Raw genomic sequence first — 17,758 nt, forward strand, 5'->3', positions numbered from 1 at the left:
GTACGTACAGGTACAGTGTCATAATTAATGCAGATCTAACAGATAATGTCCTATTGAATACATAGGTGGCAGGTACAAAACTGATGAATACAGGATACCCTCTTTATATATATATATATATATATATAGCTATATGAGACAGAGACTGAATAGCACATTTTTTTAAAACAACCATGTGAAGATAAATCCATCCAGGTTTAATATTTTTAACTAAATATAATGCACACCAAAGGAAAACACACTATATGTCCGATTATAAAAAACAATCCCAATTTTTTCTTCACTTTCTCCTTATCCCTTTAATCAGGGTTGGCAGCTGTTGTTCTTTATCGCCAATTGTTCCTGTCAAGTGTGTCTTGCAAGCTGACACCGACCTTCATGTCATCCTTCAACATCTTGAACCACCTTTTACTGGATCTTCCTCATGATCTTTGTCCCATGACTATTAAATAGTGTACTCTGACCAACACATGCCACATTTTGTTGCCACACGTGATTTAACCTTCTCAGTCAATACTCCCTAAGCTTTTCCATGATGGGGCCTATCTGCAGCATGGCTCATACCATCTCATTGTGTAGCCTATCAGTGTGCATCTTACCAGCATCCACTCAAGCATTTTCATTTTGGCAGTGAGAAGTAGTTGTTTTCTCTTCCTCATCAAGCAGCATTCTAAACTGTACATCACAGCTAGCCTAATTATGGTTTTATACGCTTTGATCTTTAGCTTACTTAGCGTATTGTTATTGCAGAGAATTTCCATCATCTCCCTCCATTTGCACCAACTGCTCTTCATGTGACTCCTAACATTGGCATATACCCTCCCATCATAACTCAACACTGAACCAATATTTGAATTGTTGCACACAAGTATTCTGTCTTTTGTCAGCTGATTCATAAACCATTGTCTTTTAATGCAGCAGTCCCCATATTTCTAGATCCCTTTCCAGTTTGTATGTATTGGTGAAAAGCATGCTTCATGGAGCCTCTCCTCTAACTCCTTGCATCAATATGTCCATTACAATAACAAATAGGAATGAACTTAAGACTGATCCTTGATGTAGACCTACCTTCACAGTCAATGACATGCTGTAGCCACAGCTGTTTCTCACTACCATTGTGCTACCTTCATACATGTCCACAATAGGCTAGAAAATACATTTCCAGCAGATTCCGTGACCACAGGCACCACTGTATCAATTTTCTAAAAACTGTCATAAATCCACAAACACTAAATGCAATTCCTTGCTTTTCTTCCTGTACCCCTCCTGCAATATTTGGGCTGCAAACATTGCATCCATTGTTGACCTTCCTGGCATAAACCCAAATCGGTTGTCACTTACTTTGTGTTCTAGTTCCTGTTGAAGTCTTTTCTCAATAATTATTTTCAATCATTTCATAGTGTGACCCACTACCTTGATGGGTCTGTAATTACTATATTCTTGTACATCTGCTTTATGCTTGAAAATAGAGACCAGTGTGCTCTTCCTCCGCTTGTCGGACATTTTTCCAGTTCAGAGGATTAAGTGGAAGAAGTTTGTCATTACTCCCTTGTGGCCTAATGCTTTAAATGCCTCAATTAGAACACCATCCAGTCCCACTGCCTTTTCATACTTTATCATCTTTAGTGCTATCTGAGTCTCTATCACAGTGATTGGTCTTGTAAGGTTGTTGCTTTTGCATACTTTCCTCAATGGTTTCCTCAGAATTTCTGCATTGAGCTGTTTCTTATAAGACCACTGCTATCTCCTAATGATTTCTCTGTCTTCCACCACTGTTGTTTCACTTGCATCTTTAACACACTTCATGACAATCATGTCCTCAGTGCTTCTTTGGCTAGTCCTGGTTAATCTATATATTCTTTCTCCTCCCTTCCTTAGTAAGGAGTCCTGCAAATAAGGCCTTAAGTGCCTGACCCTTAGCTTCTGCAAACAATCTTTTGGCCTTTTCCTTTACTAGCTTATATTCCTCATAACTTTTTAACCTTTTCTTACTTTCTGCCATCACATAAACTTTTCCTTCTTCTTTACTATCTCTTGTACATTGACGGACCATCACCATGTCTCCTTGCCTTGAAATTGCTTTCCTTTTGTTCAGCCACAGATGGCTTTTGCACTTTCTGTGATATATTTGGATATTTCTCCCCAGGCCTCATTGGTGTAATCATGGTCAGTTTGGCCATTGTCCAACCTCTGTAGAACCTAATCCTTAAATCTCAGACTACATTCTCTATTCACAAGCCTTCACCACTTTATCTTTTGTCCCTAGCTAGCCTTTTCACCCAGAAATCCATTAGAAGCAATCTACGTTGCTCTGCAGTCTGCTCTCCTGGAATCCTCTGCAGTGTCTCACATTTTTTAGATCTTTTCTTCTTATCAAGAACCTGTGACCTGTTGGCTCCTTTGTTGTATGTAACTAAATGTTCCTCCCTCTTTACAAGGTATATATTGGCAACAAGCAGGCAAGGGTGATAGCCATGCGCACAGGAAGGACTGCAAGTGTAGGGGGGCCCAAGCCTCCCCACCAGCTCCACCCTCCTGGAGCCCTTGCCCTTCCCTTCTTACCTGCTGACCAGACCAACGCACTCGGGTGACAGGTGCTTCCTGCTTCCCGGATCTGGTGGGTTCCCAACAGCAAGAGGAGCCTCTATTGCAGTTTTGGTAGCTGACTGGTGAGAGCCCAGCTGCTGGCATGTGGCTCAATGCATAGTGTGACCTGGGTGCCAAGCAACTGGGCCAGGCCACAGTGCGCTTCCTCCCAACCAGTTTTAAAGGGGAGGGGGGACAGGACAATGGCTCTTCAGGCACCAGAACATTTGTATAAGGAGGAATTAATACTTAAATATCTTGCAGAGAGTGCATATGATTCGGTTGTTAAAAAGTGCCGGGGGGAGGTATGGCTCCCTGGCCCACCTGGTTCTGGTGGGGTTGGCTATCTGTAAGATATCCTCACCAGCTTCATGTCTGCTTCCAAAGCCTTCTCCTCCATGACAGTCCTTGTAGCCCTCACTGTGTTTTCCTACATGACCACTGAGATCTGCTCTGATAATCAAGCACTCACAGCTTGTGGTACTTCTTTTATCACTTGGTCCAGTGCTGTCCTGTCTGTTCTGTCATACAGCCAGCTTGGGGTGCATATCTGCATATCACATGAAGTATTTGGTCTCTGCTCAGTACTCTTCTAATTTTCATCAGCTTGTCACTCTTCCTTTGGATGTCCCCTACCTTACCCTGTAAAGTTTCTGCGATGATTATTCCTACTTCATGCCTCTTTGCTACCAAGCCATGACACATTATCTTGTAGCCCTCACCGATGTTCATGGACTTCAACCCCTTCTATTTTGTATATAGGCAATGTGCACTCTCCTTTTCTTCAGCTACTTTTTGGTTTCCCAATTTAAATGACACAAATGTACCGGAAGTGCATTTCCGAAGAAGGAATGTAGAAGAAGAAGATCTCCTGAGTGCTCACCTGAACCCTGCAGCTGATTTGCTGTGTGGTTGTAGGCAAATCACTGTAGGATAAATTTTATCCTCATTCTTTCCTGCAATGCCAATGGAGTTGGTATCCATATTTTAAAAATGAAGAAATTTACACCCAGAGAGGCTGAGGGAATGTAACTGAAGGCAGAATCATGCAGGCAACTGCATGTCTTCATTGGAAAATGAGGATGCTCAGCAGCACCTTGCAGGATTGGATTTAAAGTCTCAAAGGCTTCCAGTCTTCAGGACTTCAGGCTAATAAAGATCTGATCAGCCTTATTCTTTGCATAACTTTTATTTCCATTTATATATTTTGATTATATGAATTAAGGCTAATTCTATCCCTAATATGCACATTGTACTTTAATATAGGCCACATACTATACACTGCATCAGTGTAGTTCTGCAATCCAAAATAGAGCAATTTCATTTCAGAGGGAATGTAAGTTTTGTGGTTAAGAAATGCCTTTATACTGAAACCTGAGTTCCCCCTCAGTGGACTTAATTTTCTGATATTTTGAAATCAAATGCAACTTTCTGAAGCGTGTTTAATATTTTCAAACAAAATAGTAAATGAAAATTAATATATAGAATACTCAATATTACTGGAGCCAACGCATTTCAGTGAAGCAAATTATTTCCTTTATATCTAGTGATTTTTATTAAATGTTTTTTTATTTTATTTTTAAATAAATTTTATTAAATGTTTTTGCTGATGCCAGTAAAGTCCCTCCCCAACCCAAAATATGCATATATCTAAATAGTCATACAATTTTTGCTTGAGCAAATATTTTTTTCAAAGTCAGGCAACATTTACTCTAACCAACATTTACCCAGATCAATACATTTTAATTGAAATTAATGGCAGTTAGTTCAGTGAAAAAAATCTGTTGGTTTAAGCTAAGTACAGTAAATCAATATATATCTAAATTTTGCTATATTTTGTGTAAAAGGTATTTTTAGTCTTAGCTAAATTCATTTTTATTGAAACATGTGAATACTAACAGTAATCAAAGAACTGATTATGAGGCCCAATATTGGTGATACCAATACGTTTAGAAAATGATGGGCAGAGCTTATTTGTATATGTATCTCAAAATAATATAAGAGGTTAATTGGTAAAGAGGAAGGTTAAGACACTGGACTGGGACCAAGGAGACCTGGGGTTGGTTCTTGTCTCTGCCACAGATTCCTTGTGTAATCTTGGACAAGTCTGTCTATGGGTATGTCTACACTGCAGCTGGGACTTCCCAGCTCAGATAGACAGATGCGCTAGCTCTGCTCAAAATAGCACTAAAAAGTGCACTAAAAATAGCAGTGTACCTGGGGGTGCTGGCTCAGGCTACCAGCCTGAGTACATACCCAGAGAGTCCAGGCAGTTTTGTATTTAGGCAGTTAGCCAGTGATGATGCCTGTGCTACCCCTATCTACACTGCTCTTTTTAGCATGTTAGCTTGAGCAGGACGCACATGTGTGTGTCTACCCAAGCTGAGAAGGACACTGCCAGCTGCAATGTAGATGTACCCTATGTCTCAGTCCCTCATTTGTAAAGGGGGAATTATAGTACTTCCTTTATCAGTCTTATCTTAAAGTGTAAGTATAACTGTTGGGTGGGCTAGAGTTTACTTCACCACCCCTTGTGCTTAAACACAACTCCGATAGAAGAGCACATGGAGACCCAGAATTCAGTCACTGAGGATTTTCAGCAAGGGTTGCACAGGGTCAATCTTCCCCCAATGAAGTCCAAAAAGAACAAAAAGAATGAACTTAAGAATTAAGTACTATCTTTTAATGACAATGAAATGTAATAATAGATTAATTTCTACTACATAACAAAGCTACTGCATTATCCATATACATTATCTTCAGGGCCGGCTCCAGACACCAGCCTACCAAGCACGTGCTTGGGGCAGCACCTTGGGACGGGGCAGCACTCAGGGTTTGTTTTTGTTTTTTTTGGTTCGGCCGAGCGGCGCTGGGGGGAGGCGGGGCTCGGGAGGCATGGTGCCGTGCTGGGGGTGGGGACTTGGGCGGCGCGGCGCTCAGCAGGGGTGGGCTTCAGCGGCACGGCGCTCGGGGGAGTGGGGACTTGGGCGGCGCAATGTGACGCTCGGGGGGGGCAGGGGACTTGGGCAGCGCGACGCGATGCTCGGAGGGGGCGGGGTGACATGACGTTTGGGGGCGGGGCGACGTGAAGCTCACAGGGCGGGGACTTGGGTGACACGACGCTCGGGCGGTGGGGTGATGCGACTCTCGGGGCGGGGCGGCGCTCTTTGTTTTCGCTTGGGGCGGCAAAAATGTTAGAGCCGGCCCTGATTATCTTCACAGTTTTACATACATATAAACCAAAGAAACAGATTAAATCTAAACAGATTAGTCCCCACAAACACACAGTGAGAAGTAACTCAAAGTTCCAAAAGCTTATGCTGAGTTCACTGAGTCTCAGTTAAAGTCATGGTTCATCAACTCTACACAGTCTGCTGAGTAGTATCTTCCCCATTTTTGCTTGCAGAACTGTCCAGCTGGAACCCAGGCAGACTCTCTTCCTCTGCAGGACTGTGGAATCACTGTTAGCCAGTCAACTAACTAATTAACCAACTAACCAGCACTAAGCATATAAATGAAAAAACCTGTTACAAGAAATATACAAAACTAGGAAAAGCAAAATATAAGTGGCTCTTTTCCTATAATCACATTTAAATAAGAAAGGAGGTGGTGAACCATGCTGGTTAAAACCAAATAACATTCAAGGTGTACAACTAAAATGAAAAATTAGTTTTCCCTCCCAATTTCCTCTTTCTATAACTAACAGTGCCATTCTTCCTTGTGTTGGAAAGTTAGCAATAGGACCTGCTGAAAAGCACTTCAGAGTTAGGGGGAAATCACCTGCTTTCTGATTCTGTGGCTAAGTGTCTCCCAACCCAGGAAAGTCACATGTCCCTTTTGTACAGCAGCTTCCCTGACTAATTGGCCTCAATGAGGTCTGAGTCCACCTACATGGAACCTATCGCATATACCCAAAACTACCACGCTTCAATTCCAGAAACTTCTGGGCATGGAATGCTAATTGTGCATCTGGCTAGTTGCAATGACCCAGACAACTCACTTCTCTCTCCTGCTTCTCTCTAGAGCTCTTAAAAAGATATCCCCCTAATAGGCACGTGGTTACCTAAGTTCTTTGGGGTAGGGACTGTCTCTTACTATGTGTTTGTACAGCACTCAGGACAATGGGGCCCAATCTCAGATGGGGCTTCTTGGCACTACTTTAAAACTAATAATAATAGTAGGTGTTTACAAAGATGCACTTGTGCTGCAGGGTAGAACTGGGTGCTTCAATGGGCACAGAGTGGCATTTGCAAGTATAGTATGTAAATATTTCAACAGGAGGTACTCAAGAGTGAAAAAACAATTGCATACATTAGAAAGAGAACACAAAAACAACTGGGTGGGATTGGGACTGACACATGGTCATCTGTTTAAGTACTCACTTACAATCAAAATATAATTAGACCACTAATTGCATGCCCAAATTTAGTTGATGAATTTGTATGTGTAATTATGATTTATTGAAACACACTGTGTTAGAAGGAAATGGAGAGCCAAGCACTGCAAGCTAGGGACAAGGTTTATTTTTCATCTCTTCTGCATTAAAGCCACATGAAACAAATTTAAAAGATGGCCACAAAACACACACAGCTCTGTCAGATATACCTTTGTCCTGCTGTACAGAAGGCCACAGCCCCAAGCCCAGACACTTGTTTCTGTGCCCTGATCTTCCAGTCTGATCTGTGCGGGAAAATTCCTGTTCCATTGTGGGGAGGCATTGACTTCAGTGGAAATACATGCAGGACTGAGGCTTTTTCGCTCAAGTGTCAGCTGCTGAAAATAGCAAGATGGGTTTTTGAGACCGCAGTCATCCATTATTAGAAAGGTCAGGGGTGGCTCTATGTATTTTGCACGGCAGACAGGCGGCTTTCGGCGGCATGCCTGCGGGCGGTCTGCTGGTAACGCGGATTCGGCGGCATGCCTGCAGGAAGTCCGCCGGTCCCATGCCTTCGGTGTACCTGCCACTGAATTGCCGCCAGAGCCGCGGGACTGGCGGACCTCCCGCAGGCATGCTGCCGAAGGCAGCCTGGCTGCTGCCTTCATGGCGACTGGCAGGCCGCCCCCCGCGGCTTGCTGCCCCAGGCACACACTTGGTGTGCTGGTGCGTGGAGCCGCCCCTGAGAAAGGTACTTTCCAGTGAAAGAAAAGCAAAAATTGTCTGAAACTAACCCCAATACTTTATATGCTGATTCTTTGGTCCTTCATCCACAACAAAACAGGTGCATGAGAGCCATGGAGCCTATATCAACTCCTCAACTGGAGTAGCACCATTTCCTTTCCCTTTGTCTCATCTTGAGGCCAGATTGCTGAAATGGAAGAGCAGATGGAGATGGAGACAACATACAGGGACATAGAGCAGGCGTACGTCAAAAGAGGCTGCCCCAGTCCTTGAGTTAAGGAAGCTGGTCTCATGATGAGAGGGAACTCTATTGGAAGGGAAGGACAAAACAAACACTCCCTTACTTGGGAACTACTTTCCAATTGTTACCTGTTATTGACTGTTTTGAGAAATAAATTTAAAGCATCAGTTCTGTCCTTGTCTTGAGCCTCATTAGGATGAGTTAGACATCCTTGTTAGAAAGGTTAAAGGTTGTAAGCAGTAATAATTTTTATTAGTGCCTTTTATCATCTTCTTTCTAACTCCTCCAAAGTCCACAACAGATTGACCAGGGACAGATGTTTTCAGAAAGTCTATGTCATTGTTTCCAGGACACAATTATATGGAGATGGCCAATAATATTATACTAATTAATGTTGTTTCATTAGTAATTTTCTCCTTTTTGTTGGCATGTGTTGGTGTCTCTCAGTGTACTATCTCCACTATACATTTCTTTACTCAATGCCAGGCCTCCAAGGAATAATATTCCTGTATACAATGCCTGTAGCATCTCTCTAGTGCAGCATTCGAGCACATTTCTTGAGGATGTATATATGAGAAAATTCTAATATGTTCAGGCATAGTTGCCCATAGCAGCTTTTCTCAGCCAAAATCTGAAGCACAGCTATAGGGCCTAGCTTGCTTCCACCAAGGCCAGAGAAAATGTCTAAAATACACTTCAGCCAAGTTCCAGAGAAGGAGAGGAAACCACTACTAAAATTTGCAAGTGAACCAGGTTTTGCAGAATTGTATTTGCATTGGCCTGCCTGTTCCATTGTACTGCCAAGTCAGGCAATGAGAAAGCGAGACTCTTGCCATCCAATCCCCCTGTAGCCTAGGGGAAGTGCACTCATCTGGGAACAAGATGACCACGAGTTAAGGTCTAACCTTCACTGACCTGCTGTTCTATTTCTGTGAACTTCAAAGCCCTTATTACTGAGCAAGACGTTATACCCTACCTTAGAAGGCAGTTAAGTATCATTCCCCATTTAACAAATAAGCCAGTGCAGAGAATGCACACAGTACTCTTTTATGTACTGGAAAGAATTAATTAAATATTCAAAACTGGCCCAGCCTTGCTGCCCTTCAAATACCTGCACATAGGGCAGGAAACTGTGGTCCTTCTAATAAAAAAAAATACATTAACCTCCTCCCTGCCAGCCTCTGTGATATACCCATCATACTGACAAATTTGTAACCAAGAGGATTGGTTAAAAATACCCAACGTTGTTAATAATTACCATATATTTTCTCTCTCTCAGACACACACAATTTGCAGCTACATATTAGAACATAAGAATGGCCGTATTGGGTAGACAAAGGTCCATCCAGCCCAGTATCCTGTCTACCGACAGTGATCAATGCCAGGTGCCCCAGAGGGAGCGAACCTAACAGGCAATGATCAAGTGATCTCTCTCCTGCCATCCATCTCCACCCTCTGACAAACAGATTAAATGCAGCATTATTATACCTACATCCCAGCTTTACCATAAGTATGTTTGTACAATGCCTTGAAAACATAATATACCATTTCAGTGTTTATGAATTCTTATCATGATTACTAATAGCTTAGAAGCCCTATTCTGGGGCTGGTTTTGTGTGACAGTACAGCACCTTCTGAATTTTGTGTAAAAATTACACTCTGAATATTATTTATCTTTGGCTCATTGGTGGGTTGAAGAGGCAAAATTCCTGCTAGCATAAAACATCAGCACTTTTTAATTACACTCTTATGTGGTATAAGGTGGACCTGTGAGATGACCTACAAGAGGAAGTCAGCATTTTTTGAGTGAGAACCAGCAATTTCTTGCACTTGCTTTCTTCAGCCTTTTCTCCTCTTTCAAATGGATCAAATTCCCTTTCTTTGGATCTTTAGCTTTTGCCCATTAGTACATCCCCAAAGACTATTTTATCAAACAAAGCAAAACACTTTAGAGAAGATTTTAGGTTCTTTCCAGAGTTATAGCCAATGCTTTGTTTATGTATTGTGATTATTTACTGAGCTAGCACTCCCCAAAGAAAAATCTGGGTAGATACCAGAAAAATGCTTTAGATAATTGCTACTTGGCTTGATCTCTTTGTATTTTGTGGTATTTTATGCAGTCTTAATGGCATCATCTGAGATTCTCTGGGTACAAAAATGTTTTAAACTGTGGTCCCTAATAAATTGTAAGGAAGCAATTTTCAAATCCCAATAGTAACTAGCTATGCTGAAAATATTTGAATGTCCAGACTGCTGTTCTTGATAACATCATAACAAATGGCTATATGAAACTTACATCCGTGAGAAAGATTGGGCCAAGAGATCATGATCTCTGTAAGCCTCAATCTTTAGTACAATCAACAAGTGTTTCCATTCATTCTCTTTTCCATTTACTGTCTTTTGGTTATTAATAGATTGCTTGTAGTGCAATGCTTATTATTATTTGCCTTGTTTACATCCCAAGATCTTTACTAAGTATTGATTCTCTCTCAAAATATTGTTACTTTCTTAAACAATAGTATGGTCCTCTCAATTAGCTTCTTTTGATGACTTTGTTTGCAGAATACCTTTTGAAATAGTACTTTTTAGTACTCCCTATGTGTTTATCCTGAGTTTATATTAAGCTGATGGTGATAACTCTACATCTACAAACTCAAAGGTTCAATAAGTCATTTCCTTGGTACAACTCTCTCAACTTTGTCTAAATAACTAAGAAAAATTCAAGAGCCATAAGCTTCAAAACTTTAAAAAGGCTTCAGTCTCATCTGCTTTTTTGCCAGTGATATTATAGCCAAGTAAGACTGTCAGCTTTTAAAAGATTCAGGACACAATCTGAGATTCTCCACATTTTGAGCCAGATAGTCAAGAAAATCCAGCTGTTCCATGGAGATGTTTTTAAAAAGACATTGGGATAGTCTAATCGAATTATGGAATATTTCAAAACCAAACCAAACTGACACAACCAATATTTTTTCATTACTCAATATTATGTAGACATCTTTCTGGTGACCATTTAGCTTGGTCTGTATATTTCAAAGCCTCAACCCTGTCATTTCAAAGTTAATGTTCATGTTCCATATACTAAGATAATATGAAAACAGTATTACTCTAAAATACCCTTTGTCATTTAAATTCATTGTTCTGCTTGAGGAGGGGCTGGCTAGACAGTTGATTATTAAAAATTTCTAAAAGTAACTGTGAGGTAACTTTGTGCAACTTACAAAAACGTCAGCAGGCCAAATTCTGCTTTAATTTATTTGCTTGCAACCCCACTGACTTCAGTGTGTGAGAGCAGAATTTAGCCAACATATTCGTTTTTGGTAATCAATAATGTACATGTGGATCATGGGAAAAAGCTTAGCTGCTCTATATTTAGCCACTACACCTCTTCCCCTTCCCTTATATTATCATCTACCCTCAAACACCGGCTGCAAGTATATATTTGTCCATGTGAAAGTCTATGTGTGTGTGCTAGTGGGGAGTATCTCATCATAGATAGGAGTTGGCAAAGAAAGAGTACCACATTATTTTTCCACAAAGACAACTGTCACAGTATTTCCCAAGTGGCCAATCCCACTCTGTAGGGGACAGCTTCTTCTGTACTATACCTGCTTAACATAATTCATTAACTCTGTCAATTACCAGCTACTGCAGTAGCTTTTGTGATCCTGTTACACATCTTATGGGGTGCAATTCAAATAGACTGTCCAGTTGTTTCCTGGCCTGATTTTCAAAGGTGCTCAGCACCCACAATTCCCATACATATTGTGGATTCAGAGCACCTTTGTAAAGGATGATTATACTTTCCTTGACAGTGCATTCCTGAAGGTTTCATTGTCAAAATATCACTGCTAATTCTATTTTGGCATGCTTTTAAGATAAACATTCAGCTTCCTTTGCTCCCACCTTCTGACAAAGCCCACCTGATTTTAGTCTCTCAAAATGGTTTTAGCCTGGCCTCTATGTTTATGGATGCAATCTCTTAGGAATGCAGTTTTGCCTATGTACATTATCATATACTCAAAAACTCCATTTTTAAACTCACAAAGGGCTTTTGCACATACTTGTGGTGAGAGATTTATGTGAATTGTTATACTGGCAAATTATACACCTAAATCTCATATTTAAAAATGTGTAAATTATTAGATTAGATGTCTAATGACTTGGTTTGCATGTGGAAATCTAACACACATGCTCAAAAAACTGGTAAAAATTCAGAGACCACTTTTGAAACTAAGAAAATCTGTATTTCCACAAGGAAAATCAAATGCCATCAACACTGACTGCCTGTAACAAAGAAACCCACAATTAGACAAAATGAAACACACTTTTCAGATCAATCTAGCATCAAGTGTTCTGAAAGGGAACAGATTAATAAAAAAAATACAGAAAGTCATAAATACCTCCCAATTATTTGGAGTTTTCCTGGTCACTTCCTAAAAAAGAAGCAACAAATGTACAATATCTACTACTGCTGAAAGTAGGATCCCGCAGGTCAGATAATGGTTGTGTTCTGTTGCTCTCCATTTTCCAAGGGTGGAGTCTGGAAAGTATCTTTTTCTGTGCTTCAACTTTCCAAATGATGCCCTCCCACATCCCCTTTCCTGCTTTTCTCCTCACTGCTCTTCATTTTTGCTTTTCCATCCAAATCAGTATAGTTCCTTGGATTTTAGGGATGCAGCAGCTTGCTACTAGGTTTGGTCAGGGTAGTTTCTTTGATAAATCAGAGCAAGTGGCATTACCTGTAGTCTCTTCCCATGCTTGGGCATGATGCAATGCAATATGAGGTTCCAGCACACCAATTAGCTTTAAAATACTATAAGATCATATTGAGAAACAGCTGATACCAATTGCCATATGCCACATTAATACCAAGACTGCCATTTAGCTCACCCCTGGGAACAGTATTGAATTCCCTAGTACAGTTGGAATTTCACTGAATATGTATAAAGAAGGGATCTATCGCTGTGTTCATCAAAGGGTTTGCAATAATTTTACATTGCCTTCTATAATCCTGCATGCATTCTCAATTTTGTACTGCTGACTGGGTTGAGATTCTTTTTCTGTATTAGATGGACAATATTTAAAGATAAATCTCTAATTGCAATGAAAATAAAAGCTTGCAATTCTCTGATGTGCCCATCACCTGAATTTTTGAATTAGTCCGGGGGGCAGAAGGGGTTGGGGAATTGCAATATACCGTGAGCTAGTTCCATTCCTGAAAAAGCTGTTTGTTCATAGTCAGGTGAAGGATGAGGGTTTTTTTTAAATAAAAATGAACACTATGCAAACACAGGCTGACTCCTTTTTAATCTGTCAGCACATTCTTTACATCTGTGCATAAACATTATTATCACAAACTCAGTGTGTTACTGCAAAAATTATCAGAGTCCTCAAAATGTACTCTCTGCGGCTTCCAGTGGAATACAACTTTAATACATTAATGTGAAAACAAGCAAGCTTTAGGAGGAAAAAATAGGCTTTTCATTTTCACAGAAGATTAGCCAAGGTTTCCTTCACTATCATATATACATACAGGATAAATATTTTGTATTGAATACAGTATTGTCTTATGACACATACTTGGCCTTGATAAAAATTTTCCACTGTATTCACATAAAATATTAACTGTTGATGAAAAGACACAGTCAGACTTAGGAGGAGACAGGGATATGGCATATCCTCAGAGATTTGTAAAGATTACCTTGTGAGGTGGGAACCTCTAAGTGTTTGGGTGTGTGTCTGTAGAAAAAAATTACAATCAGCTTTTTCATGTTTATAGGGATGACCTTTTATGTTATAGTATGATACTTTGAAGCACCATTATTTTTAATTGCTTTATATGCCTTCTGAGACCATTCAGTGTCTCATTTTGTAATATATAGTACCAAGGCACATATTTTTGGTCAATGAATCGTTTCGCAACTTTGTATTTATGCTAAAGTCTCAATAAGAGTGGTGGAAATGTTGCAGGTTTTTGTTTGTGCTTTTGTTTTTTTTACTGTCACTATTGCTGTATACCTAATGAGGTGACAGAAAGAATTAAAAATGACAGATTGTTTTGGCTGCAGCGGGGCCATCTGAGATATATTTTCCTATAATACAGCTCAATAAACCCAGCTTGTGTGAAGCCCTCTGTGTATGATTCATTGCTGCAGCAAGGGTACTCATGGAGGTTTAACGAGAGATGGTCTTGGGCTGGTCAGCAGGGAACTGGAATTGCTGTCAAAAGACAACTCTGGGGTCTGCTGCCAGCACTGCTATATGAATTCACAGGGGGTTGGCCAGGCTACATAATAATATACATTACTCCCTAAAACATCTCATTGGACATTGCATTGGTTGGCTACAGAAATACACATTTCTGGCCAAACACCTTGAAAACAAGCAGCTTCCAGGCCCTAATACTTGCAAAAGCGTGGTTGTCCCTTGTGTGGCCAGTCCTTCAACGCCTTAAGTCAATTATGTAAAATAAGCATCAGTGAGATTAAAATCAGACTCTAAGTCTTCAGTAATAAACGTCTTAACATCCATGTGCCATTTTGCTGCCAAGTGTCTGGTAGAACAATAAAACATATCAGAAAAGATTCTTCAAGAGAGAATGGTTAACTACAGGTGTTAGACTGATAGCCGGTATAATTAAGAAAAAAGATCTGTCATTTCACAGTCAGTGCAGAATAAATTCCAGGTATCTGTGCATAATCTTTCAAAGTACCTTTATCTCTAGAGCCAGTGAGGGTGACCACAGAATACCCTGAACCCAATTATGTACTTTCTGATTATCATATTTTTATTTCTCAAGACACAGGGCTAATATGAAAGATCAAAAAATGTTTGAACCAGAGTAATTTCAAATGTCAAGAACTAGTTATTTTTACAACAAGCTTCCAGATCTTGACAATGTAAGCTGTTTGCTGTTTGGTTTGATTCCTCCTGGGGAGGGGAAATGAGGGACTAGGGGATTTAAAGTGACTTTATACTGTGGAATGAACATATGCTATTGAGACCTGCAGTTGACACCGGCTTAGTGGGTTGTTGTTTTTTTGTTTTCTTTTTTCTGAGAGAGAGAAACCTGAAAAGGCATTGCAGCCTGTCACGACCACTGAATTTCTTTTTAAACCTGCAGACCAGAAGAATCTAAATAGGTAATGGTTTGCAGAAAGAGCCTGAGATGTCAAGAAAAGTAAAAAAACTTAATAGATGAAAGTCACATAACAAATGTTCACCTCAGAATAGAAAGTAATTTTATCAATGATACAACAACAACAAAGATGGGGAGGGGCCAGAACGTACACTATTGCTTTACAAACAATCCCAGTTTGGAAAAGGATTCATGGGGGTATTCATTTTGCTCTTGTGATCCTTCATGCCCGAGGAAAAGAATAGTAATGTAAGAGAAAAACCAGTGGCTCCCCCAGTGGTGCTGTTATGCATGTAAGGCAAGTGTGGAAGCAGCTTCAAGACCCTCACCTCATGGGTTGCACTGTGGAGAGGGGATGCCCTTGGGGCTTGATCGTCACAGATGCTGAGCACCCATAAGCACAGTTGAAGGCATGGGAGCTGTGGGTGCTCAGCACTTCTGAAAATCAGATGCTAGGTATTTGGATGAGAGAGGAAGCTGGTCCAGCTCTTCATTCTCCTGCTTGCTCAGCAGAGATGGTAAATTACACCCTCTCAACAAGAGGAAAAGTGATGCAGCAGGAGTTGGGAGCTAATTAAAAGAAAAAGCTCTGTAACGAAGAAGAAAGCTTTGTCTATGTATGAAAAAAGTAGGGCTTTGGCCAATAACAACAACAACAAAAAAAGGAATGTGAAAATAACCTTTCAAGGGGTTACCCGTTTCTCCCATCCTGACCGTTACACTTCGTAGTTATTTCAGTTACAGACAAACCAAGAAAATCATTACACACCAGTTTTTTAAAAGTAACACAGAAGATGGAAAAATACTGCAAGTAATCATGCAAAGTAGTATTCTGAGAATAGCTTCAAGAGAACAAAACAAAACTGTTTTCACTGAGATCAATCGTGTTAGTTTTCTGTGGGGTTTTGGGGTATTTTTTTTTAGTTCTAATTATCAGTACTGTGCAGGAATCACAGATTAGACACTATTGAAGCTATTTTTAAGTTTAGCTTATTGAAACCTGTTCTTTTCAATGAATCTGTTCAGAACAAACTCAGCTTTTAGATTGCGCAATATACTGCTCAGAATATCCCTGAAACTGAATACTGAAAATGAAAAGACCACTGCCAGAAGCCCAGAGGTACACATGCACACACATTAAACCAGCCAAGCAGCATATCATTTGGAGATGGGGCTGAGGAGGCCTATAGGTTAATTTTTCAAAACTTTCGCTGTTTGGGTTTCATTTTGCAAAACTCTCTTTTGATCTGGGTTCCATTCCATCTGAACCACCAGAGTTTATGAGAGGGATGACAGAGAAAAGATTATAGTTTTGGCACTTCTCTGTTACCATTTGAAAATGGCCCCTGATTTTAGGGAACTATAGTACTGAAACACAGGGCAGACATTGAGTGAAAAGACTAAAGACAGTCATGGTGCATCAGAGAAAGCTATCATTTTGACTTGTGGTGGTAAATTCTGGTGGGAAGGCGTGCTTGATAAACCAGGCTGCTATAGAAACTTGAGGTACAAAGGAGTGCTAGTTTGGGGGAGTAAGGGGAAGAAAAAAGAGGAGATGGGCACTTTCGTTTTTTTTTAAATCCAGTCCAATCTATATTTAACAAGAGGAGTCTAGGAAAAGAGGCACAGATTAAAAGGGGGAAAGAGAATAAGAATGCTGAGGAATGTTGAGAGAAAGAAGAGAGTGTGAAGATGGCTGCTATAGAAGGGTTACTGAACAAAGACAGGAAACTAGGAGTTGGCAGTTATGGAATCCAATAAAAGGGGATGAGAAGAAGGGTGATGGAAGAACCTGGAGGACCAAGACTGACAAATATCCAAAAAATCCTAAAACTGCTCTTCATAGCTCAAATCCTACTACTAAACCATTCCAGTATGTGTGCGTGCACTTGTGCACGCACACCCATATAAGTGTACGTGTATGTATTACACATGTATATACACAAATGCATATACATATAGTGAGATATGGTTACAGACAAAGAGGCATCCTTTAAAAATTGGACGGCAAATCATAGTGAGGAAAACAGAAAGGAACATAAGTCAAGTGTAAAAGTATAATAGGGCAGGCAAAGCAAGAATCTGAAAAGCAACTAGCTAAGGACATAAAAACGAACCATTTTTGTAAGTAGCCTGCCAAACAGTCCGTGAGGGCCACAGGACCATCAAGATGGTAAAAGAGCACTCAAGGAAGACAAGACCATTGCATGGAAGCTAAATAAATTCTTTGCAACAGTCTTGACTTGCACAAAACTGAACACCCTGCTCTGCCCCTGCCCCTTCTCTGAGGCCCCGCCCTCCAGTCACGCCATCCCACCTCCCTCTGTTGCTTGCTCTCCCCCTCCACCCTCACTCGTTCATTCATTTTGACCGGGCTTGGGCAGGGGGTTGGGGTACAGGAAGGGGTGAGGACTCCATCCTGGGGTGTGAGATCTGGGGGGGCAGAAGTGAGGGGTTCATGGTGCAGGAGGGGGTTCCAGGCTGGGGCATGGGGTTGAGGTGTGGGCTCTGGGGTGATGCCAGGGATGAGGGGTTTGGGATGCTGGAGGGGGCTCCAAGCTAAGGCAGGGGATCAGGGTGTGTGAGGGGGTACAGGATCTGGGCTGGGCGTGTGGGTTTTGGGGAGGGGCCAGAAATAAGGGGTTCAGGGTGCTGGAGGAGGTACAGGGGG

The 17,758-nt window shown here is 40.9% G+C and overlaps 1 long non-coding RNA gene across 3 annotated transcripts in view; it reads right to left on the bottom strand.

Annotated features, from left to right (window-relative positions):
• Nucleotides 1-5,410: 5,410 nt before the first annotated feature.
• The window catches only part of LOC120405802, a 117,101-nt gene continuing 104,753 nt past the window's right edge, over nt 5,411-17,758 (bottom strand). For all 3 annotated transcript variants that reach the window (XR_005598893.1, XR_005598891.1, XR_005598892.1), the window contains 3 exons: nt 7,756-7,892; nt 7,192-7,359; nt 5,411-6,110 (listed from right to left, as the gene is read on the bottom strand). This is a non-coding gene — a long non-coding RNA (uncharacterized LOC120405802). The remainder of the gene's footprint in view (nt 6,111-7,191; nt 7,360-7,755; nt 7,893-17,758) is intronic.

This window comes from Mauremys reevesii, linkage group 5 (assembly GCF_016161935.1).
Source record: "Mauremys reevesii isolate NIE-2019 linkage group 5, ASM1616193v1, whole genome shotgun sequence".
In the NCBI taxonomy this organism is placed as follows: domain Eukaryota; kingdom Metazoa; phylum Chordata; order Testudines; family Geoemydidae; genus Mauremys; species Mauremys reevesii.